Source organism: Meleagris gallopavo, chromosome 1, assembly GCF_905368555.1.
Source record: "Meleagris gallopavo chromosome 1, MGAL_WU_HG_1.1, whole genome shotgun sequence".
NCBI classification, from domain to species: Eukaryota; Metazoa; Chordata; class Aves; order Galliformes; family Phasianidae; genus Meleagris; species Meleagris gallopavo.
Window position 1 is genome coordinate 99,229,201 of NC_139404.1, and position 25,590 is coordinate 99,254,790.

General features: G+C 37.4%; 1 protein-coding gene across 1 annotated transcript in view; it reads left to right on the forward strand.

Moving 5' to 3' along the window:
• NCAM2 (neural cell adhesion molecule 2) overlaps positions 1 to 25,590 on the forward strand; it is a 260,302-nt gene that overhangs the window by 100,391 nt on the left and 134,321 nt on the right. The gene's annotated exons all lie outside the window — the stretch shown is intronic.

The window sequence follows — 25,590 nt, forward strand, 5'->3', positions numbered from 1 at the left end:
CACTGGGTGGTGCATTTCAGCAGTGGTGACAGAGATGTGAAAGAAAATTCATGTTCTGGATGGCCAGGCACAGATATCGCTCCTCATTTCCTGGTGTGACTCAGTCAGCTCATCTCAGTGAATTGGTGGATTACTATTGGGGAACTGAATACAGAACTGAATATCAGCTTCGGTGCATTGGAAACAGTGGTGGCAATGTTACAGTATTACAAAGTTTGTGCCAGGTGGATCCCGTGAGTGCTCACACAGGAACAGAACACCAAGTATTGGTGAAGATCACTGAAGCAAAATAAGTTTGAAGGTGACAGTTTCCTGAATCTCGTCGTTACTGGTGATGAGATGTGGTGTCACCAGTACAAGCCAAAGTCAAAACTTCAGTCTCTGATGTGGTGCTATATGAATTCCTCGTTGATGAAGTTGTTCAAGATGCAGCCTTCAGTGGGTAAAGTGATATCCTTATCTTTTGGGATAGTAAAAAGGAGATCCTTCTGAATTTCCTGGAACTCAGACAAACCATCTACATCGTGATGCTGACTAACCTGAAGGCTCGAACTTCCAGAGTCAGGCCTGAGAGGGAGACAACAGTTCTCTTGCAGCACCTAACACCAGGCCCCATAGCACTTTGAAGACTGTAGAATACATTGCCAATCTTGTCTGTACTGCCCTGCTATACCCACCATATAGTTCAGATTTGGCGCCTTCTGACTTCCATCTGTTTGAGCCAATGAATAATTGATTCTTTGGGCAACATTTTCCTAGCAATGATGCCATTACATCAACTGTGAAACAGTAGGTTACCTCCACTGCTGCAGATTTTTGTAAGTGTGACATGCAGGCTGTTCATTGCTGGCGAAAATCCATAGCTAATGTTGGTGACTGTGTTGAAAAATAATATTTTGTAGCTGAGAATTTGCTCTATCAAATAGTTTTATTTTGCTCTTTGCTGTAATTTCCAGCAATGGAAATAAATAGGAAATGGAAATAAATAGGAGGGTTTAGTTTCAGAGCGAGCTCCATATTATAACCCATTCCTTTAACATAAACTATTTTTCATCAACAGGGGCATTTATCTGAACCTACTCTTAAAGAGCATGCCTAACTACAGTTCCAGAATGATGATTCTGCCCACGCTCAAAATAAAAGTAATGAATAGGATTCTAGTGAATCCACAGTTTGCCTACAAATTAAGTTGCTACATTTTCTTCATTGCTGTCAACTTTTTTAAAAACATTTTCATATGTGTATCTGAAGTCATTATTCTGAAAGCAAGATTCCTTTTTTTTTTTTCACAAAGCAAAGTGCTTTCACCAGCATGGAGTACCATTCTGGGTACTGCTAAATACTGATGGTAATTTTCAGTTTTAGAATAAAAGAAAAGCAGGCTATATATACTTATGTATGTGTGCACTTGTTAAAATATTCATACACATATGTAAGTGTCTGCAGATTGCCTCAGCGTGTACTTTAGCAAATAGAATGAAACAGCTTTTTTGGAGCTCCTACTGTCAAGAAGGATATCAGACTTTTGCTTCGTTTAGGCAGATTCAGTGGAGGCTCTGCACAGATTCTGTGCTGTAGAATACTGATAAGTCTGAAAAGCAGGAGATATCACTGAATCTGGCTTTTTGATAGAATTCGTTCTTTGGAGATAAGTTGTACTGGTATCATGTCCTACTGATTGAAAGATAATGCTGAACTGGTATGTCTTAGCACATGAAGTGTCTGACTATGTGAGAGAATATTCACTGTAAGGCAAGACCTATTTTACTTTATTTTTTTTTTAAACTAAAATTTGCTTTTGCATATTTGTAATTTATTCCAGGTTGATTTCTATATAATGACAAAAAATTGGAGTGGCATTGTAAGAGTCATCTATTATTCTAGTGACCTGAAAACCACACTAAAACTGTAGTAGTCCTGTAAAGACTGATAAATTCATGAAGTGAGCAACTAACAAGATTTGCTAGTTCAGTCAGTTGTCTTAGATCTGTTATCTGTTTTACTGAATTTAAAAAGTAAATACTGCATTTCAGTTGTTTGCTATAAAGTGCACCATAGGTATTGCAAAGTTCCATAAGACAAGTGAAATGTCTGTGGGAAGGTCTTCAGAATATCCCTCTTAATGTTCTGTACTACTGTATGGGTAGTATAAAAAGCATTGGATAGGTGAACAAGACAGTCAGGGATTATGAAGCAGCAAAATGGTCTTCAGAGTAGATTATTAGCACAATCTCTCTAGCAAAGAGAAACTTATTTACTCAGTGAAACAGTTAATTTATGTAGCACGCCAAGAAGGTAAAATTCCAGTACTCCAAAGATTATTACCAAAAATAATACTATAGATGATTAACAAATCAGCTTACTGATCACACTGTTCTAATAAGAAGTCTCTGGTAGCAAGTCAGAGCTGGTTCCAAGGCTGGTTCCAACTCTAAGCATAAATATGCTTTTGTGTAGCACCTAAGAAGATTGTAAAGATGCTCGGAATTACCCTTTTTTTTTTTTGGAGGGGGGGGGAGGGGGTTAGGGTTAGGGTAATATAAGATAGTGGAAAAGGGATATTGTCTATCATGTTCCTGGAATTTACTGGCTCTCTGCTAGAACAGAGAAAATTTCATTTTGTCATTGTGACAAAATTATCTTTAGATACATAAGAACTTCTTTGGAAATATATTGCATATAAGATTCAATCAAATTTATGTGTATGGTTTTTTTGTTGTGTGTGTGAATTTTCATATTAATTGGGGGAAAACAATGTATGGAGAATTATTTATATGACTTTCAAGACTACCCAGGAACACATGTAATACATGAGTTCTTGACATGAGTATCTTTTGTAGGCAAAACATACCCTGTCATAGTATCTTGTGATCTGATGCAATTCAGATAATGTAAGGGAAAGCTGTCAGACAGGATAAACTGTTGTATAATCATTTGTTAGTTGTGCTGTTCCAACATTATTGTTCACGAAAAGGAAGTGTATATGGGCTGGAAATAAGAGAGGCATCAGAGGAGGGATATACAGACGTTGCCTGAATGTGCACTATATACATACCTGTACAGAATTTTTTGACAGATAACTCAAGTTGTCTATAATAATTTCTTTCTTTTGTCTTTATTAATTATCTTGAGGGGATTGATGCACCCTGAGTGAGTTTGCAGATGACATGAAGGTGAGCCGGAGTGCCTGAGTGGAGAAAGGCACTACTGAGGGACCTGGGTAGACTGGATCGATGGGGCCAAGGTAAACTGCATCAGTTTCAATAGGGCCAAGTGTCAGGTCCTGCATTTTGGTCACAACAACCTCAGGCAACCCTGCAGGCTTGGGGAGGAGTGATTGGAAAGCTGCCTGATGGAAAAGGACCTTGATGTACTGATGGAATATGAGCCAGCAGCGTGCCCAGGTGGCCAAGAAGGCCAATGGCATCCTGGTTTGTATCAGAAATGGTGTGGTGAGCAGGACTAGGGAAGTAATCCTGTACTCAGCATTGGTGAGGCCTCACCTCGAGTACTGTCTTCAGTTTTGGGCTCAGTACAGAAAGGACATTGAGGTGCTGGAGCAGGTCCAAAGATGGGCAATAATGCTTGTGAAGGACTTCAAGAATATGCCCTATGAGGAGAGACTGAACAAACTGGGGCTGTTCAGTCGGGGAAAAGGAGGCTGAAGGGAGACCTCATTTGCTCTTTCAATATCTGAACGGTGATTACAGCGAGAATGGGACTGATCTCTTCTCACTGGTGACAGGTGACAGGACGAGGGGAAATGGCCTTAAGTTGCACAAGGGTAAGTTTAGGTTGGATGTCAGGAAAAACTTCTTTACAGAAAGGGTAGTTAAGACCTGGAATAGGCTCCCCAGGGAGGTGGTTGAGTCACCATCCCTGAATGTGTTTAAAAACTGTTTGGATGTGGTGCTCAGGGACATGATTTAACAGAGGGTTGTCAGAGTTAGAGTATGATCAGGTCGTGGTTGGACTTGATGATCTTTAAGGTCTTTTCCAAGCTGAGTGATTCTATGATTCTTTGTCTAAATGACATTGCTATTGCTATTCTCTTCCAGTATTAGAAACTGATATGATCACATAAATAATGTGTGAAGCACAATGCTGTATTAAAACAAAGATAATGACTAGTTTACAGTAGTCTTGAAGGACATAATTAACAGTGTTTGAGAAATTTCTTTTTTTTCCTGAGGGCATTTTTCAAGAAATGATGATCTGAGGATGTTATTTGCAAATACCTGTCTTCAGAATTCAACTGTTTTTAATATTTCTACTTTATTCACTGATATATTAAGGGCAAAGGTAAGATAAATGGTACATGTTTTGCAGTGATTTTGCAAATGAATCATTGCTAATAATACAGAGTCTGTTTATTGATTTTCATTTAAGAAGCTGCCAGAAGCAGCCTTTGTCTCATTTCTGTCGGGATGTAGAGTTGATTCACTAGCTCAAGGTGTAGTAAATTTAACATATCTGCTTGCATATAGTGAGCATATGGCAAAGTAGTCAATATAACTTGTCTGTTAAATCAGAAGAACTTAATAAACAATGCTTAGATGTATTACTTAATATAGTTTTTGCTTCTCTAGGCAGAAGTAACAGGGACATTCATCAATCATTTTTAATCATTAATATTGCACAAAGCATGTAGTGGGCTTTATTCTAAGAAATTAAAAATATTTTAAATAACAAGCAAAGTCTAATATTTGACATTTTGTTTTCTTCAATGCACGGAGATGATCTTAATTAAATTTACAATATTTATAAATGTTATTGCATGGAATAGCTAGTAATATGAAATTGGAAAGATTAACATGTTCATTGTGCTTGCTCATCTTTATCACTTAGATTTAGCTGTTGTTCTAGAGTTGTTCATTTGCACTTCCAGATTTGAAAGTAAATGTCGTTTAAGAGTAAATGTACTCTTCTGAAGATAAGCTGTATTCCACATGTGTAGCTAATCTGATACACAGCCTTTTTCTAAATATTCTGGAGCCTTACCTTGTTGTGATTATGAAGCAGGTATTTCAGAGCACATTCAAGGGTTTAAAGCATATTAGAAGTCTATTTCTGCTTCCAAAATTGGATCAGTGTTATACAGGAGGATTCATTTCATATTTTTTGTGTTTGCACTGCAGAGCAGTAGCAATTAGAGAAACAGTTGGAAAGAAATGAAGGCACCATGCACAAAACTCCTCTAATTTGCTGTTTTCTGGAAGAATCTATGCTTTGTCTGGGAGATCGGTGATGATTTTCGCAAAGTCAGTCCCAAGGTAATAGTCTGTCAACAGCAAATCACAGCTTTTTACTAGCCAAATGTATCACTCCCTCTCTTCTCTACACAAACCAATCTTGTTTTAATGGAGAGTGTTCTAAAAACAAGCTCATACCACATTCCGTTCTATGCCTGTGTATAGAATTATAATGAATCATTCAAATGTTTTAAACTTTAGAGTTTAAAAATGAAAAAATAGTGATACCAATTTATCACATGTTCACTGCATATACTCTTCTATTGTGACTTCAAACATACTTTTTTGCTTTTTTTCTCCCTTGCATTTGGAGCATGAGGCAATTAGTGTTGTGCATCTCCAATCATTTCAATTTTTCTCAATTACTTTTGCAAGAGAAAATACGTTTTTTCTGTTATTATTAATAACTGACAATAGGACATGTAATTAAAATCATTTGTCCCTTGAGTGAGATTTATTAGCAGTCAGTTTTCTGGAACTGGACTTTTAAAGTTGCAGTGAAGAGATTTAACTTCTGTGTCCAGGGAGTTCAGCATTGAGACAGGCTCCTTTATCTTTCTCTCAAGGTTTTATGTTGGTAGACTGTGTGAAAGGTTTCAAGCACAAAATACACATATCAAAACAGACAGGACACCAACTAAGAAAAGATATATTTCTAAATAATTTGTCAACATTGAAGGAACACAGGAAGTTTGGTGAACTGGCTTCCTCTGTCTGTCTTTCTCCACTGATATGAAATAAAATTTTCTGAGATCACTTTCTGAGATTTCTAAAGTAGATTTCCTCAGTGCTCCACCTCACAGCCTGTATGCTGGATTGCTTTCATCACTGAATAAAAAATGGAATATATGGAGACCTCTTAATATTTGAAGAGGTCTGCTATTCCTGTAAGTCTGCCTTACTGTGTGAGGCTGCTGATAACTCATTAGAGAAAAAGTCTAAATTCTTGATCACTTAAAGAGCCATAGCTCTTCAGCTTACCTCTGGTGGGTGTGATATCTCAGTTTTTCTAAAAAAAATTATTGTAGAGTAGCTCTTACTGTCTCTACATGTGAAAAAACTGCATTCCAGTGGAAAACAGAATCCTAAAATGATATCCCTGACTGTATGACCTCTGCTGATTTACTTAGTTATAGCCTAGTTATGTTCACTTGTGTCAGTGAAAATGTCCTGTTTGAGGACACTTCTGTCAGAAAGATAAAGATTCAAACTTTCTGATAATTTGCAGTGTACAGTGTTCTTCCTAGATAAAGTACTGTGTGGAAGTTATTTGCAACTCTTCTAAGGTATTTTCAGAATTTTTGCTGAACCAGGAAATTAATTTACTGGCTTCTTAAAACAATTAGAAACACTTCCAGTGCAGTTCCTATGCATGTTTCTCTCAAGAAGTATTGTTTAGCATTCTTCTAAACAGTAGATCTTGAAAAAGCTATCATAACTCTCTTAGCTGGATTTCTTAAAATCTATGAGAAATTTCTTAAATTTTTGTTAGATTTTCAGTATTACTAAATCATTCTGCAGTATATAATAGTAGGATGAATGCAGAAGTATCTTAGATTTAGTATTATCCAATAAATAGTGCTTGTTTTTATGTAAAATTAGCTTACTTAGCATTATATGTCTCTGTGTGCTGGATGTGGCACTTGGTTTTGTTGAACTTGATCCCATTGGCCTCAGCCCAGCTATCCAGCTTGTCCAGGTCCCTCTGTAGAGCCTCCCTACCCTCAGGCAGATCAGCACTTCCTCCCGGCTTGGTGTCATCTGCAAACTTACTGAGGATGCTCTGAATTCTCCTTGTCTAGATCATCAGCAGATATTAAACTGGACAGGCCCTAATACCGACCTGTGGGGAACACCATTCATGATTGGACACCAATGGATTTAACTTCATTCACCACCGGTCTCTGGGCCCAGCCCTCCAGCGAATTCTTTCCCCAGTAAAGAGTGTGCCTGCCCAAGCCACAGGCTGCCAGCTTCTCTGGGAGAATACTGTGGGAGTATAAACAGTGTCAAAAGCTTTGCTGAATTCTAGTTGAACTATGTCAACCTTTCCCTCATCCACCAGGTGGCTCACTCGATTGTAGGAGGAGATCAGTTTGGTCAAGCAGGAGCTGCCTTTTTGTGAACCCATGCTGGCTGGGCTTGATCTCCCCATTATTTTGTACATACCATGTGATCTCCTTAAGATAATCTGTTCCGTAACCTTCCCTGGCACCAAAATCAGGCTGATGGCCTGTAGTTTCCTGGATTTTCCTTACAACTTTGCTTGCTGAGGGGCAGAGTGGAGAATCTGTCCTTCCCAGACACTCTCTGTGAACTGGTGCCTCAGGACTGAGCATACTGGACATGCAGGAGACACTGCTTGATAGGTAGGTAATGGATATTGCTCCTGCATGTTTTCTCCATAACCAAGTTCTGGGGAGCTGGATCCCATACAACTGAAGATAATGTTATATAGAGGCTTGCAAAAGAGAGAGTTGTTTTAACATCCAGGCAGTGACCACCCAAAATTTCAGTCCATTACTTCTTGGAGCTTCAGCTTATGCACGATACCAGTAATATTTTTCCTGTGATCAAACGCTCTGTCAACATCTGTGCAGAATTTTGGGGGGCAATGTGGCCATAGGGTGCTGATTGCACACTAATGCTGCACAAGTGAGAAGCATTTCCAGAAAAACAGAATCACAGACTGACTTATGTTGGAAGGGATCTCATGAGGTCACCTGGTCTTAGAAGTGTAGCAAGGAGAACAGAACTATTTTCAACTGATGTTAATCTAAATTTTACAATCCTTTCAAGTTCCAGCATGAGTTGCCTTCTTATTGTTTTCTGAGGTATGTAGGTAAGAAATGCGGTTTCTCGCAACCAACACAGATACATGTGGGGAAAGTCCTTTCTAATTAACTTAGTTTGCTTTTACAACAACATTACCCATCTAGATGTATAAGGGAAGATAGTAGATACAATCTTTCTGGATTTCAGTGAAGCATTCAATGCTGTTTCTTACATTACTTTTCTGGAAAAAGTGTCCAGCATACAGCCAGACAAAAACATACTACAACAGGTGAACAGTCTGCTTATGGGTCAGGCTCAAAGGGTTGTGTTAAATGGGGTACATAAGGCTGGCAGTCTGTCACTAATGGGGTTAATTTTAGGGCCAGTTCTCTTCAGTGTTTATTATAAGTGTCCTGGATACAGGACTTAGATGCTTACTAAATTTGTTGATAGCATTAACTTGGGATAAAATTTTGACTCTTGCTGTTTGAGAGAGAGAAATGGTGGAACAGGCACTGATCTGTTCCTTTTGGCATTATAGGTCTTGTGGGAGTGGTATGGAGCTGCATCAGTGCAATGTCAGGTTGGGTATTATTAAAAGGTTCTTTGCTGCTCGGGTTGTTGTACACTCCATCAGGCTAGATAGGGTGGTGATCATGACACAAAGTCTACTGCAGTTATGTATTCGTTTGAGCAGTGCTTTCAGAAATATGTTTTTTTGTCCTCTTTAAATCTAGGAGTTGTACTTGATGGTTCTTGTGGTTTCCTTCTGTCTCAGGATATTCTGTGGTTCTGTTTGATTGTTTGATATTGTAGACTATATTTTTTTCTTCATGTGATATCTGTAACTAAGTTAGCTTACACTGCCTTATATTTATAGGTCTTTATTTTCATTATGCATAATGCAATTAAATATTTTCAAGATGTATTTGTAATACATTAGTTAGGGATTCAATTAATTCCCGTTCTTTCATGTAACAACTATACTGAAGTTGTCATATTGATACCAAGAAAAGTATCAGTTGTGTGAACTAGAATCTTACAGTTGATTTGAAATACTGCAGAGATTTTGCCATTGCATTATGTAGGATGACAAACACTAGAAAAGAAATGCTTCATGTTCTGAGGAGCAACACTTCTTATATGTTAAGGCCTCTACAAGTTGTGTTACAGCTGCCTGGTCTGTACAGAAATTAAATTAATTGTAAGGCTTGGCAAACCATCTCTTGAGAGATGAAACTTCACAGAATCACAGAATGGCCAGGGTTGGAAAGGAACCTCAAGGATCATGAATCTCCAACCCCCCTGCCACATGCAGGGCTACCAACCTACTCATTTAATACTAGCCCAGGCTGCCCAGGGCCTCATCCAATCTGGCCTTGAATATCTCTAAGGATGGGGCACCCACAGCCTCTCTGGGCAGCCTGTGCCAGTGCCTCACCACTCTCATAGTAAACAACTTCCCCCTGACATCCAATCTAAATCTTCCCTCCCTTAACTGAAAACCATTTCCCTTTGTCCTGCTGTTACCTACCCTTTCAAAGAGTTGATTCCCCTCCTGTTTGTAGGCTCCCTTTAGGTACTGAAAAGCTGCAATTAGGTCATCCTGCAGCCTTCCTTTCTCCATGCTGAACAAGGCCAGCTCCCTCAGCCTGTCTTTTTAGGGAGGTGCTCCAGTCCCCTGATCCTCTGGATCCTCTCCAACAGCTCTCTGTCTTTCTTATACTGGGGACTCCAGACATGGATGCAGCACTTCAGATGGAGTCTCGCAAGTGCAGAGTAGAGGAGGACAATCACATCCCTGTCCCTGCTGGCCACCCCTTTTCTGATGGAGCCCAGGATACCATTTGCTTTCTGAGCTGCAAGAGCACACTGCTGGCTCATGTTAAGCTTTTTATCCATCAGGACCTTGAGGTCCTTCTCTGCAGGGCTGCTCTCAAGGACCACTCCTTCCAGTCTTTATGGATGTCTGGGATTCCTCCGGCCCAAGTGCAAAACTCTGCACTTTGCCGTGTTGAACCTCATCAGGTTCACACGGGCCCACCTTTCTAGCCTCTCGAGGTCTCTCTGAATGGCATCCCTTCCTTCCACCGTGTCAACCGCACCACTCAGCTCGGTGTCGTCAGCAAACTTGCCAACTGTCATCGATGTCGTTGATAAAGATGCTAACGAGAAACTAAAGACAGACCTCTGAGGGACGCCGCTTGTTACCGGCTTCCACCTGGACATAGAGCCATTGATGACCACCCTCTGTCTGCAGCCTTTCAACTAATTTCTTATCCATCGAGTGGTCCACCCATCAAATCCACATCCCTTCAATTTGGAGATAAGGATGTGGTGGGGACCACGTTGAAGGCCTTGCTCAAGTCCAGGTAAATGACATCGCTCACCTTTCCCTTGTCCACCGATGCCGTCACTCCATCATAGAAGGCCACGCGTTTGGTCAAGCATGACCTTCCGCTGGTGAAGCTGTGCTGGCTGTCTCGGATAACACACTCATTCCTCATGTGATCAAGCATGTCATCCAGGAGGATCTACTCCATGATCTTCCTAGGTACAGAGGTAAGACTCACTGACCTGTAGTTCCCGGGTCCTCTTTGCTCCCTTTCTTGTAAATGGGAGTGACGCGACCCTTTCTTCAGTAATTAAAATGGTAAAAACAGAAATGGGAAAGACTTGTTTCTACATCTTATTTCATAAGCTTTTTTCTTTTCGATAAAACTTCAGGGATAGTCTCACATTCCACTCAGTGGGTTGCAAGGAAGGTGATTCTTTGGAATCCCACTGAATTAGTGCAGACCCTCCTCAACTGGAGTTGCTGCAACAACAAAGTCAGATAATGACTCAGAGGAATGATACAAGACATTTTACAGAGCTTTCTGTAAACAACCATTTTTTAACTACTCTGAGGCAAATATAAATAAGGGTATGTGGTGTAGGTGTTATTTCCCTATCAACTACTCCAAGACAAATATAGGCAACAGCTACTAAAGAAGAACGAGTAGAAGAAGATCAAGAAAAGAGGAAAGGGGAGAGGGGAGAAAGATATCTCACCACTCAGATGCGGCACTGTCTTGATTCAAGGGTCTTGATTGAAAGCTGGTGAGTTGACAAAGGTAAATGTATGTGTTCACCATTGTATCATCTAGCTGTGCCGAGAATACGTGGGATTTTTCAGTGACGATCTCTGGTGGTTGATACTCATGTTTCTTCTTCTGCTGATGTTTTTCAACTATAGGAGGTAAGAGATACTGTCTAAAAGAGAAAGCAAAGATAAAAAGCTGTCATTCTGCCTTTGCAAAGTGAGGATCCATAAATCTTACAGCTTCTAAATCAAGTCATTTAGCCTCCATTCTGTATTGTTGTCTAGTTGTTTGAGTCAGCAAAGTCCTTGGTCTTAGGTAATTTCGAGTTTCTATTCTTTATACAGACACAGTTTCCTGTTCCTTATAGGTTTTAAAATGTGATTCTTTGTGTTTTAGAGTCTGCAACCAAGAGCAAAATACTTGTGAATCCATTTCATTCAGTGGTGAAGTTGAAGCACTACTCGTAGCTATTGCTAGTGATCATATTATTCCTGAAAATAACATTTTTATAAAGGGTATATTTTTATTATATGAGTGGACATGTTCTTAATTAAATAATGTCAGCAATTACTCCACAGCGTGCCCAGCCTGCGAAAATGAACAGTTAGTCATTTAGCTCTCCCTGGATTTCCTTAGACAACAAGCTGTAAAAAGAAATTCATAGTTAATCATAATGGATTAAGTCAGGTAAAACCAGAGATTATTGATTAATCCATTAGTTTAGTAGGCAATGTAAATATTCTTTAAAATGAAATACTTGTTTAAAAATCTGCAGAAATTTATAGGCATTTCTTCATAATTAAGAAAACTTCTTTTCATGGTATCTCTGTATTTAGTTTTTGTATGTTATACTAGAAAAGAACTATAGCGTTTCTGGTTTTATGCATAACAAATATATACACAAGACATTTTTTTTTTAGAGTTATATGAGTTGGAATTCTTAATTTTGCAAGCATTGGCTTCTGTTGCTTAAGCTGCTGGACCTCACAGTTTTTTGTAAACTATACTGTGGGCAAGATTTGTGAAACTCAGTATGATGAGTTACAATAAAGGTATAATAAGTATGTAGCAGAGTTATATTGAGAGAATATTACTTGTTCCTATTAAAAGATATGTGCAAATCCCTAGGGTTTGGGTATAAGAAATAGTTTGAGTATTAATGATGAGGGATCAAGGCAGGCAATCAGTAATAGGAATAAAAAGTAAAAGGGTGGGCATACATGAATATAGATATGTATGTTCTTGTAGGAACTATTATTTCATTCCTAATACATTCAGTCATGGATAGAGCTTCATTTTCTCTAATTTATGTTGCAGTTCTGTGGTATAAAGTGCTTCTGCCCTAGAGCTTGTTTCACTGAGTTTGCTAGTGGTGTGAAACAGTGATCCATTTCCCCCCTTCCCTCCCACCTGGTGGAATTGCTAAGAAGAAGCTGTCATTCAGAAATATACAGTGTTGGCCTGAGGGCTAATTAGAGAGCAGTAAAGTGTCTGGCCACTGACCTCATAAAATACAGACTCATAAAACATATAAATAAAAATATTAATTACATCAGTGAAAAAGAGACTTTCAAATTCCTGCAGTGTGGAAAGGTTGAACGCTTACAGAAGCATACAACAAATTTATTGCTATTTCCATTCCACAAAGAAATAATTCATTAGCTTATTGAGCTTTCTGACTCACCAGTATTTTTCTCTCAAAAAGAGTTACTGATGTGCTGCAATTGATGGGTGTCAATGAGGAATTTTGAAAAATCTCTTTGGCGTGTTTTTCCCCTTTTATGAACTAAAACATGAGAAGTGAAAGAAAAAAAGTAGTACTTTATTCTGAAGTTGTAAAGGCCCCTCATATCTGATGAAAATAATCATATATCTTGAGATAATTACTATGAATGCTGCTTCAAATTACAGCTCGAGGGTGAAAATGGCTCTGCAGCATATCAAGATACTCACGTAGAAGAATGTAAACCCAGGTTCCATTTTGTATCCAGCGTATGTCTGATTATCTACAAGAAGCAAACATCCTCAGGTGAGAGATTAAGAGTACTTCACCACAGGCTGTCCAGTAGCTGTGAGGTAGAGATTTTATCTTCGAAAGTGGACAGTCCAAACTCAAATGCCCTTGCTAACACTCAAGATATGAGCAGAAGGGATTATATATATGTAAGTCCTGATAAAATTTAACTGTTGTATAGTCCTAACTAGCTCAGAAAAAAAAGTCAAAATTGTGGTATAAAAAAACCTTTCAGATTTTTATTGCTTTTTTTGTTACTTTGCTCTGAGTTCTCTCTGGGCTCTAAGGCTGATAGGTTCAGTACTCCGAAAGGAGATGAGATGGTCCTACAGGAAGAGGCTGAGAACACTTGATAAGATGTAGAAGTCTGAGAAGCAGAGGCCAGGAGATGACCTCATTGCTTTCTGCAACTCCCTGGTGTGGAGAAGTGCAGAGGGAGGTGCCTCTTTCTTCTCCTTGGTAAATGATTGTAGAAGGGTATAAAGGTTCTCCAAGGCAGATTCAGACTGGACATTAGGAAAAATTTGTGTAATATGAGTGTGGTCAGACACTGGAACGGGCTTACTAGAGAGGTGGTTGATGCTCTGTGCCTGTCAGCATTCAAAAGGTATTTGGACAGTGGCCTCAATATTTAACATTTGGTTAGTCTGGCAGTTAGTCTCAGGGTCCTTAAGGGTTGCTGCCGACTGGTTTGGTTCCATTCCATCAGTCTGTCAGGAGGAGCTCCATATTGGCAGGATTGGAGTTGATCTTACTGTTACAAAAGTAGCATGAGGAGGATGCTTCCTTCCAACAGCACCCTGACTACCCTTGGATTTGCTTTTGTTTTCTCATCAGTCCTGTACCCCCAGGTAACGTTGCCCTCAGGGATAGCCTGGGGCTGTCAGCCCTTCCCCCTGTGGCAATTCCAGAGCTGAAGCTCAGCCAGGCTGGGCAGTGTGCTCTTGGTTATGAGGCACCAGCAAAACCCAGCTCGTCCCTGTGTAGGCTTAGGGCAGCTGCCCCTACCACCTGGCACAGCTTCAGCCTAGGTTTCCAAAAGCAAATACAACATGCTGTCTGGGCCACACCGGTGGCAGGAGGCTGGGAGTACATTCATGTAGTTTCCATAAGCCTTGGAAAAAGGAGCTTGCGGAACAAGACTCAGAATTGTATTCCATGCACAAAGAGACAGTTCTTCATAGGCAGTCTGGCAAGTTGGTAAAATTCAAGATCAAATTATGATTATTAAGTGGAACGGCAGATTTTTTTATTATTATTTCTTTGCTACCATTATGTATTTACATTTTCAGTGACTGGATAACTGCATAAAGCTTCACATCTAGAAAATGAAGCTTATGCAGGTATTCTTCTTATCATTTCCCTTAGTGGGTATACAGTTTTACAGCCAGTTTCAGCCAAACCTGACAGAAGCTAGAGGCCTGAAGGATGCAGCTATTCACATGAGTTTCTTGGAAATGTGCAACAGGATATTAGTCTTTCTAAAGAAATAGCTTTCGGTTAATTGCATGAGGAAGTGCCCCCCTGCTGCCATCTGTCACACAGCAACAAAATGTAACAGAATATTAACAGGAAGGCTCAGTCTCTACTGGCAACTACAACATCTGGTATCATGGGCAAACGTAATTAAATGGGAGTCATTACTTTTGGAGCAGTCCTTGTACTTTTTTTTTCTGTATATTTTCCGGTTTGGTATTTAAGCCTTTTTTTTTTTTTTTTCTTCCACAGGTAAATGTATTTTCACAAGTGTACTATTCAGTATTGGTGTGTGGTGGGTGAAGTAATTTACCTTCTGTAAAAGAATGAACTAAAGCCTACGCTTTGTCAGAAACTGACCCTTTAGTTATTTTGTCTTTCCCATCAATGAGCTCTTTGCCTCTATTGTTATGAAAATTAGAGTTCCCATATCCCATATACTCCCTCATTCCAGTTTTTCTTAAGGAATGATTTTTGCTGGAGAAAAATAATTTATCAGAGATGCGTTATGAAAAAATGGAATTGACTGTGAAAGAATACGTTATTCGTATTAAGTTCTAAGCTTAAGTTGCTTTTTTTTCTTTTTTAACTATTACTTTGTTTACTTGTTAGACCTTGAATCAAATTCATCAGTTTCTGTTCCTATTGAAACAGATGTGCCATGTAACACGAAACTAGTTTCATAATTCATTTAATCCAGCACAGACTTTCAGCATCGCTGAAATCAGTGGTCCTGCTTTTCGGTATCTGTTTTCTTTTACTGGAAGAAAGTGGAGTAGTCTAGAGGGACAGTCCTACTGAGGGACTGTCTCGCTCCAAATTATAGCAGGGAGATGAGGTTCTTTTAATACCTGTATACACGGCGTGAGATTAAGAAACAATGGTTCAAATGTTGGTCCGACTAGTTTATTATAAATCCTAATCAGGGAGACAGGGAAGGAGGCCAGTAGAAAAGATAGGAAAGAAGCAAGAATCGCATAAAGAGGAAAAGTCACCACCAGGATCCAGCAGCGGTCCCGTTGCATGACGTTTCGAAGGTCCGAGGCAAAAGCCGTGGGGGGAGCAGCAGCAGCGTGGCCAGCCTTGGGCAGCAAGCAGGTAGCAGGAAGAAGTCGCAGAGTCAGTCTGGGAGGAAGCAGCAGGACTCAGGTAGCAGGCCCAGGAGAGTCTGTTAGCATGTAGGAATTCTGTAGTGAGGAGTCTGATGGCAGATACCTTTTTGTTCTTCAGCATCGTGATAGAGCAGCGCAGAGCAAGTACAGGAAGGAGAGAGGCAGGTCATGAGGCCTCTCATGGCAGAAAGCTCTTCTTCTTCATGAGGGATCAGTTGCCAGAAAACTTAAACCTCATGATTCAGGTCCCCATTTTATCCTTCTTTTTCTGCCTAGGTGACATCCCTGGGTGCTTGAGCAAGAGTCATGTGAGTACCCGGAGATGGCCATCATCCTGAGATAAGCCCACACAAAAGACCACTTCAGGGCCATTAAGCTGCAGCTTATCTCTCTCTCGTTGCCCCTGGCCTTGTCCATCTGTGTCTCCAACAAGCTTTGAGACAATGATGTAGAAGAATAATCTCTTACAGGGGTATATTTGGAAATATTTACATCAACTTTTTTTTTAATTAATTAATTTGTTTTCTAAGATGTTTCTCTTAGGAAAAAAAAGAAATCAATTTTGTTTTGTGTTTTATACAATGAAGTTTTGTAGATAACATTTCTATGTTTTTTTTTTTATTTAGAATATTGTACTTGATTAGTTTTCGTAGTAATTTAAAACGAAAATTAAAATCTGAGTAGCTTATTGATTATTGGAGATGGTAGTTGGAAGAAAAAATGTTTCTTCCATAAGCCAAAAAAAAAAAAACAACTTAGAACATCATATTTTTTTTTTAATAGAATTTTGCATAATGGTATTTGAGAAAGGATATTAATGGTACACAAAGTAATTCAGTAATCAACAGTGTTACTTGCTACAGATTTTGTTCAGGGATTTGGTAGTAGAAGTAACAACAGAATCCTCATTAATATTTTTCTCACTCTATAATTATAATGAAATGTATTTCTTGTTTGTTGACACAAACACAAATTTTGTTTATTCTTTGCATATTCCAGCATATCATAATATGTAGAAAAAATTCTATTATTTATTAAGTGTCATCTTTAAAATATATAGTTGTCAAGCATACATGGGAACTGGAACTGCATTTTACCCTTCCTCTGTGATTCTGTCTAATATACGTTACTGGAGAAACTGTGATGAATTATAATAATCTGGTTGAACATTATCTTTCAGTTAGAGAAAAGATCGAGAGTAAAATTCTGTAATATCAGGAAAAATTGGGGAAGGAAATGATAGAATCCTTAGAGTTGGAAGAGACATCTGTGGGTCATCTAGTCACACTCCCCTGCAATGAATGATGTTCTACATCATGTACAAAAGCGGAAGAGATAAACGCTCAGTGAAGTAGTCTGGCACCAACTGTACAAAAGAAAATATTTTTGTAAAGTATAAATTAATAATGTAATTAATTTTCAGTAGTTTTTGAAGAATGCAAAGTTTTAAGGGCTTAGAAGATAGTGAATGTATTGTAATAGAGAATGGATCTTGCAGGAGCTGTTAAAAATGAGCGCTACATGTAAGTCTTCGGACAGCTAAAAAAAACCTTCTGTAAAAACTTGTGCTGCTTCTTCAGACTGTCTTGTTTAACTGTTCTAAAAACTGTAGCACTGAGTAGTAAGGTATCTGACCTGACCTGTTTTGTGTTATTGAGACTGAAATTCAAAGTTTAGTTGCACTTGCTTACAGAAAGTATTTGTAATCCTGAAACTAGTTATAACCTGACCAGTAAATATCTAAACAGAAGAGTTACAGCAACCTTAATGGAAATGTTTTAAAGTTCATGAAAAGACTGACTTTTTAAAGCCTATGAATATCTGCTGCAGTAAGTTGTTTGCTTATTCATTTGTCTTGTTATTTTCATATTAATTGCCACCCTGTTGGTTCTCAATTAGAAAGGCTTCAAAGCAATCCTTTGAGGGGAAATTAGTTTCTTAAATCACGATAATTAAAAAATGGGAACTTGCTAGTACCCATACAGTGACACTCAAAGATCAAAGAGCTTAAGGGTTAAAAGAAAGAGCTTGAAAAGCCGGTGTGATTTCTTATGATCTCTGACAGTGTCAGTTATTTATGAGCATTTCCTTGAACTTCTAATTTTTCAAAACAGAAAGAATATTTATGCTTGAAACTATCTTTATAATCCAGATGGGGCTCAGGAGACCATTCTGACATTCCTCCTAAGTCAAAGAGAATACTTCAACTGTATGAACAACAGTAATTTTTTATACTACCTTAATATGAAGTGATTCTTTTTAGGTAAAATAACTAGATTTTCAGTGGATTTTCTTTTTAATAATCCTTCCAGTACCTGATAAGAATGTCTGTTATTTGCCTATTTTTAATATTTATGTTTTGTAGTTTCAGGTCATTTTCACGAGAGATCAAAACTTCAGATACATTTCTCTATTTTCTAATAAAATGGTTCAGTGAAGGTGATTGAAACAAAGCTCACATATGTTGATAAAAAATAGTTTAACCAATCCCTGTTTATGATTTTAAACCTCTGAAGTTCTCACTATTGTAACTGTAATTCTTAAATTATAGAGTTCATCTATATTAGTTCTTTTTGTATGAATCACTGGTGTGCTTTAGAACTGTATTTCCCAGATGTCCATCCTTATTACTGTGTTTTGTCTGACATTGTGGAATGATCACAAAGCAGGCAGACTGGGTTCTTTATTGTGAAACTGAGCTGAAACACGTATGTTTGAAGTGACAGCTAAAGAGTTAACCCACTGAAGACCTTTTATTTCATAGGGCGAAGTGAAAGACCAAAATATCACTTCTGAAACACATCTAGCATCAACTTCAGCACCAAAGATTCTTGAACAATATTTTAGCTCCATATTGTCCTAGCAGAAATATGGATCATAGACTAAAAATTACATTACCAGTAGAAAATTCACATAGCGTGGAGAGATGGCTGCCAGATTTTACCTGGTGTTAACAGATAAGCACACATTCTGTGAACTGCTTTTAGTGTTATCTGTTTAAATATTCCATTTAAAGAACAGCAAAACTTGTTTCAATGAGTGCAGTTCTGAACTCTTTTTTCCCAAAAAATTTTCTGATACTGTATTTAATTACTGTTTTTTTTTCTCCCCCTCATGGATTGTGTCATGCCATTCACTTAAAACTGTTGTTTACCTTTTGATTTCATGAGTCTTGAAAGACAGTAGTATAGATGGATTAACAAAGTCTGTCTTCCATGCGTAAAGCATGGATCTGTTATTTAAATATGGAAATGAATTTTTGAGATAAGTAAAAAAACATCAGATTTCATAGCTCAGTTAAAACATTCTATATTTAAGTGTGATAGTTCATGTACATGCCTAGTTTTAGGAAGAACAGAAATACTTGAAGTAATTGAATTATTTATTTACAAAGATTATCTTTTCTACACTTCACAACAGACTGTTGTGGTTCTGAAGCTGCAAGACAAATTCTTAAAATGTATGCTTTTGTGTATTTGTAGAAATGGGATTGGTAGTATTCACTGCTGTGGAAATTCTGTGCATGAAAGTGTATTATCTTTCCAGATAACAGTGGTGTTAACAACGATAGAGACAAATTCTGCTTCCACACATATAAGGTGCAGTAACTCCAACAGTCATACTTCCGTAGCAATGACTTCCAAACCGTTTTTGGATAGATGTTTCTTAGATCTAATTTTATGCTTAGATAAGGTTTCACTGTTTAAGCAAGGCAAGACTTTGTGATGAAAGAATATTTGTCTATAATACTATTATCTTCAGTTAATATTGAATATGTTGATTTGATTATCAAATAGAAGATTATCAAGCTTCAGTATTTATACCTTCATTGCACAGTAGTGGATCACGTTGGTTGTCTTATATCATGCATTTCATCCCTAACCTTCTGTTATGCCCCTTAAAGCAGTTTTGACCATCATGTGACTTCTAGCTCTTCTCATCAGGGAATGACGCTTCAAAATGACACTTCAAATAAAACATCAGAACTTCATATCAGGATTCTGTTTCCTGATGATGCAACCCAGTAAATGCTAATATAAGGGAATGGAAAGTTCAGTTAGTCTGAGGCGCTTAGTTGTGGAACTTGCTAGTTACATTTTAATTGTCTAACATCACCTCTCAGTACTGTCATACTGTAGAGAAGTGATGCTTAATAATTTAATAGTAGCCCATCCTTCTCAAGGAAGAAAACTATCAGTGTCCATAGAGTTTATTTTTTTGTTTATTGGGAACTGTAGATTCAGTTTAATTTTCAGGTATTTCTACTGAAATTGACATCTCTTCCCAGAAGCATTCAGGACCATTAGATAAAAGACAGCCTATCATTAGACCAGTTAGTGAATCTTAAATCTTATAAAAAAATAATAGTAATAATAAAATTTGAGAATATAGTGTTATAATGTTTATAAGATATTAGAATAGTGTCTGAATAGCAAACTTCATTTAATTAACTGCTAAACAGAAATTGGAAAAAAAAATCCATCAGTATCTCAAAACAATAAAGTGTTGAGTAAATTAAACTTCAGTAAGCAGTTGGGATTAAATTTTTACCCTTAGTCCCCCCCACAATACTCTCAATCACTTCTTTGCCAGTGCTGTTACTTAGAAAGGATTACAAATACTTGAAAGCACCAGAAAGAATATCATCATTTCCTTTATACAGATAAACAGATTCCTTCCCCATAGATGATATACTTAGATATAAAAGAGGTGTGACAGTACGTGATGAAAACCTGTTTCTATAGCTGTTACAGTCAGAAGGATTAGTGTGGTGGAAAGGTAATACAAGAGTGAAATGGTAAAAGAGACAAACAGGGAAAGAATACTCACCTGCCTCTGAAGATCTAGGCTCTCAGGGAAAAACTCCACAAAGAAGAGATCTCCAGAAAAGAGATCCTTCCCTAGTGGCAGTCAGCCCTTAAATGGGGTCTAAGAGAGGTGCAGCCAGGCTCCACCCCTTCTGGTCACAAAGCTGAATTTCCTTCACCTGTGCTCCCAGGGCTGAGCCAGTCCTTTCCCCAGTTGATCAGTCAGTGCTTCAGGCTGTGATTCAACAGTTCCCATACAATAGCATTTTCATGTGTGTCTGTTCTTTTAATGATGATAGTTTTAATAATGATACTGTTAATTCTAATGGTCTTCCTTTGTGTGACATCTGATTGCGTGCTCTTCCTGTATAACATCTTATGTGACTTAAGATATCTTTCAGCATTATTTCTGTTTGCCCCACTTGCTCTTTCAAATACAAACAGTTTAACAGAGTCTTAACTCTATTTTGAAATGGGCACTTTTGTGGAATTCTTTATACAGAGGGTTGCCCCTCCTAATTGTTTGGTTTCTCACTGGAATGACTCAGATTAGATGTTTTCTTACCAAATTGTAACCGTGTAGAATTCTTAACATCTTTATAGTTCTTACTCTGCTGAACTATTAATTAAAATAAGTTTTATTGTTGTTCTTGTTGTTGAATAAAAAAGTAAAACAAGCCTCAAAGAGCATTTGTTCTAAACACCAAATGCCCTTGAACTGTTAATACTTTTCTATTTCCTTGTTTCAATTCAGGGTACCTACAGGAGTAAAGTATGTAGAAAATAACAACAACAAAAAAGAATTAAAAAAAAAAAGAAAAAAAAATTGATGTTTCAAAATATATCATTATATATTAGCATTAGAAATTTAAGAGAGAATCAGTTTCTGTGAGAATTATGTTAGTGTAATTTACATGCAAAACCCATTCACTGTTACCTGGAATCAGTAAAAGCTAAATGTTTTCAGAAGCCTGTATAACAAATGGAAAGAAGATTAACAAGGTGAATGGTTGTTCTGGTTAGGAGTTGGGTACTAATTAAAAACTTAATTTCTTCGTGCTTCAGAATAAGGTGTTTTCTAAGCATATTTAACATTAAATGATACTGTAATCATTTGCTGAAAGCAAAAACATATCACTCAAGGAAGTTTAACTGCTACTTGAAGTCAAAGCATACCAATATACTAGCTCATAATTACGGTTAGAGAACTCCAGCTTGAATTATGATCTTTACCTTCCTCTCAGCTGTATATTGCAGTCATCTTTTTTGTCTAAGGGGCCACTGCCAAAGGCACCTATATTATCTGCTGTAGCTATCACTCCTCTCCTTGGATGCAGCTTGATCCCCAGCAGTGCCTTATTCTGTTTTCATATGTGTCCTTTCCTTTTTACTGACTCTTGTCTTCCAGTATATCAGCAACCCACTAGGTTTAGAATGACCTCTCCACAGTAGAGTGCTGCCTCATTCCTCAAAAACAGATTTGAAAAAAGCATTCAGATCTATCAATGTAGCATAAAACTGCTAATTATGTTGTAATAAGTTTACACTGAAGAAAGTGGAGAGGCAGAATATGTGGTTTGTTTGTTTGTTGTTGGTGGATTTTTTTATTTTTTATTTTTTTGCTGTTTTTATCTGTATTGTGTCATACTTTTAAATAGAACTGACTGACTTGAAAGCTTTTCAGGATTTTTGAAGTGATTATTTTTTGTTGTTTTTATTTTTACTATTTTTTTTTTAAGAAGCGGAATTCTGAAGATGTCCTGGAAAATAATTGGAGCACATCTCTAACCAACAATTTTCAATTGTTATCCAAATACTGTCTCTTTTTCCTTTTTGATATGACATAAATTATATACGTATGCTTTGAGTATATGTGTTTTAATATATTGCTATGCAGCAGTAATAATGAAACTTTATCAAAGCTTATACTGATGATAGCTTGCTTCTGTTGTATTCAGAATTCATCTATGTAGACAGAGATATGATGGAATATGGATATATGAATATAATATGATGGAGATGGAATTCTGAAATGTGAGGTATACTAGTGCAAATGGCTTTAAAATCAAGTAGTCTACTAAACATTAAATCTTATGAACAGAGTCAACTGTCTCCATATTTAACAGAACAAATGGACCCCTTGTTACTGTTCCTACTTACCTTCCTAAGTGATTTTTAAACCCATTAAGAAATAATTTGACAGAATCCTTTTAGCATAGATAATAATTATTTTGTAATGACTATGACCAGAGTGGAAGGGATTGCTTATATCACCTACTGCTAACTGCTTTATTTTGATGTAAAATTGCATGTTTACTGAAGACTTAAATGAAGCCCTCACTAACTTTACTTTTTCCCAGAACAGGAGATACTACTAAAGGAGCATCATGCTCCACAGTTTTCCACTTCAACTAATGCATTGCCTTTTATATGTGTGTGTGTGTTTGTGTGTGTGTATATATATATATATATATATAAAACTATATGTGTGTGTGTGTGTAATATATATATAACTTTTTGCTAGTTTAGTAATATCCTTGGAAACATGGGAAGAGGCGTACTTTGTCAGGTCTAGTCAGAATCTACTATTCATTTCTCAGTTTGTTTGAACATAGCTAGACACAGCCTCTACTGACTTGAATTCTTGGAACAGCTTCAGTGACTTGATAAAATAAGGATTCGTTTGTGTATTCAAAGACGTTCAAACCAGTCTGGTACAAACTACTCCTTTTTATACTTATTCATTAGCTGCTAGCATACAGCTAGCATTAATATGAATAGTATGCACATTGCGTACCGTCTTCATCAGAGCCTATAATAACCTAACGCACCTATGTAATTCTTGAAGTACATTTGAAAGCAATGTAAAACTTTTGGGATATGTTGCCTCTGTGCAATATTTACTTTTAATTGCATGTCTTACTTGAAGAAACTAATGAGTGAGCCTTCTAGGATGCTGTTTTATTTGCCTGATTACCTAGTATGTGCAGATTGCTAGATTAATCACTTGGGCAATATTTTTCATTCTCGTCTGCATAAAGTGATATTTTTCTATTTACATGAAGCTAGTAAAAGGATGAATCTGAAAAAATTGGGCAGATGGTCTTTTATTTTGTAAATACTATATACCGTGTATGGAAGATATTATTTTCATTTTGTTTCAGAGATTTAGCTAGCATATCTTCTCAGTGTTTATAACTGCACTTATGCTAATAATTTTAAACTGTTCATCTCTTTGCCAAAATTGTCATGCAGTATCAAATATATATCATATAGATGAAGGAAAAATATTTTCTAACTTTCTTTTTCACTTCTTATCACAGTTTCTTAAATTTTGGATGTTACTTATTTCTTCCTCTGTTGCCTTTACATGGCTGAAGATCAGATATTACAGTTTTGTTTGTCTTTTTGATTTTTGTTCTTGACATGACTGTTAAACACAAATTCAAATCTGGCTTAGTTCATGCATATCCAGGCTGATTATATGCAGATATTTAATTTAATAACAAATCTATTTCATGAGGGTTTCAATTGTATTAATTGCCACATGAAGATTTATGCAATATTACTTAAACAATATTTTTCTGTGCTCAACTATTCTTTATTATTTACTATCAGCTGAACAATACAATTGTTTTTCTAGCAAGTTTGTAAGTTCTGAGATATCCATGGAGAAATTTTGGTGTTCAGAACATTTGATTTAGATTTTGATAGTTCCTGCTTCCAGAGAAGTTTGTTCTGATGGTCCTTTGTACCAATTAACAAAAAGGAATCTAGTAAGGTTAGGGTGTTCAGTATATGCTGAATACAGTCATTAACATTCACTGTAGTTCATGTTGTGGTTTTCAGAATGGTAAAATATTTCCACCATAATTCCAGAACTGCAGAACTTTGTATTTCAAGATTCCAAACCCTATGTTTGTGAAACAGTACTTTTTTTTTTTTTTAAATCTCGTGTGAATCCCAGTTCTCTACTATGTACAGTACTAAAATAAAATTAGTAAGTCTTCTTCCCTAAACAGAGAGTTCTTTTCTGCTTACCTTTATATGTGTTGATTAGAGCTTGCAATTAACATGACCTTTTTTATCCATTGATTCATGAACATTTATTGGCCAATTTTCTAAGATAACGAATCTCGAAGAGCTACAGATACTGTAAGGCTTTATCCAGTAAGCTCTTGAAACTTGCAAGAACTGAGACTGCACAATCTTTCTGGGCAACCCCCTCCAGTACACCATAAATAATTTTTTCCTTATGGCCAGCCTGAACTTCTCTTGTTTCAGTTTATCAGTTGCCTTTCATCCATCTTTTTAATAACTTCCCATAGGCATGAGCACTTGACTGTTTAGTTCCTCTATACCTCTCTCCTGTTTAAACAAGTCCTCCCAACCTCTCCTCATTCATTGAGTACCCAGCTACACCCACCATGTCAACCCACACTTAGCTTCACTCATGTGAAGCTTAAAATCATTCTTATATTCTGAGGTGAGGGTTGGGGGAGGGTGTATGTAGAATTCTGCATTTGGCCTGAAGAGCACCTAGAAGAGGTATTAATTGCTCTCCTCCATCTACTAATGTACATGATCACCTCGATCATGATCCTGTGAATCATGATCCTGTGAAAACCCAGTTGGCTTCTGCTGCTGCCTGTGCACTCTTGTCTTCTATGACTGTCCTCAGCTTGAATGACTTCAGTTTCCTTATTTCCTACCAGGTGCAAAACTTAGCATTTATCCTCGCTGAATATCATGATGTTCCTACAGATGTATTCTTCCAGTCTTTCTAGATCAATTACCTCATCCAGGTTATTGATAAAGATGTTAAATTTGGAAATATCTCAGGCAGAACCCTGTGGTACTCCACTTGTTACTGACCTCAAGGTAGAGAATGATCATTTAACTGCTGTCTTCTAAGCCTAACCATCCAACTAGATTCTTAAGAAACCTACCTGTCTCCTTTCCAGAGTTTATGGGGATTTGCCTTGGCTGGCAGCCGAGAGAGCTTGTCATATTCTGTATGCTCCAGAAGACAAAATGCTGAATTTGATATATACACCTTATATAGTA